At 37.6% G+C, this 1,087-nt stretch overlaps 1 pseudogene; it reads right to left on the reverse strand.

The window, feature by feature from the left end:
• Positions 1-283: 283 nt before the first annotated feature.
• Positions 284-402, reverse strand: LOC120599366 (uncharacterized; annotated as a pseudogene).
• Positions 403-1,087: the final 685 nt, after the last annotated feature.

Below are 1,087 nucleotides of genomic sequence, written 5' to 3' on the forward strand. Positions count from 1 at the left end.
GTTGTAAAAATGTTCATTGACTTAAACTTTACAATATCCTTGATCACATTTTGCTCATTATTCTCCACTGAATCCAGCGGAACCAATGACATGATTCGTGGAGCTGCGGGGGAAAGAACAGTCTTGTTCACATTGATGTAGATCCAGATTCAGCACAGAATAATCATATTTATTCAATCCTAAGACATTTATTTTTTATTTTTTTTAGGCAAGGCGACCCTTGCTTGACCTCACAGATTGCAAGGACCTTGTCAGCTTACAATCCTTTATTTTTTATTTTTTACAACTACAGCACCTGGTCTTCCTAGGTGGTCTCCCATCCAAGTACTAACCAGGCCTGACCCTGCTTAGCTTCTGAGATCAGATGGGATCGGGCTTGTTCAGGGTGGCATGGCCATAGAGACTTTTCTTTTTTAACATATTAATATTTCTGAAATTAGCTAATAAATTATGTCAAATAATTTCCTTTTTTTCCAAAAGCCTCTTTTTAAATATATAAAACACCAAGCAATTAATATTTTTTTAGTATCAAGGAACTATAGCTTGTAGCTATTGGTTTCTATGATTATGAGTTAAATAATCATGTCACAGAAGATACTAGTGAGAGGTAGAGATGTAGAGATAAGATAAATTGCATCTTTTAGCCAGCCACACCTAAGGTGCCCTTCTGAATAATCCCTATATTGCTCCATACCCTAAGTTGCTGTGGTTTTTGCCTCATGTGCCTACTTCCTTGGATAGATGAATAGATGAGACTTGATGACTGAAAAAAAGCAGCTAAATCTAGGCCAGTCATCAGTCACTATGGTGACTGGGCATGATGATGTGCACCCAAATTCTTTACACTGGAAAGTGACCAACTAAACCAATCATATTTTCTCTTTTTTTTTTCCCCAATTGAAGGGAGAGCTCTGTGAAAACACTCAGTATGTAGTAAAAATGAAGGCAATAAACAAGAGACATGATGTAAAGAGGAGAGTAGAGAGAAAAATGAGACAGATAAGGTAAAACAGAGCCAGAAAGAATCTGAGCCTGCCAGTTAGAACAACAGGAGCCTGCTTCTGAGGAGGCACTGCTAATACGAATG

This window comes from Pteropus medius, unplaced genomic scaffold (genome assembly GCF_902729225.1).
Source record: "Pteropus medius unplaced genomic scaffold, Ma_sr-lr_union100, whole genome shotgun sequence".
NCBI classification, from domain to species: Eukaryota; Metazoa; Chordata; class Mammalia; order Chiroptera; family Pteropodidae; genus Pteropus; species Pteropus medius.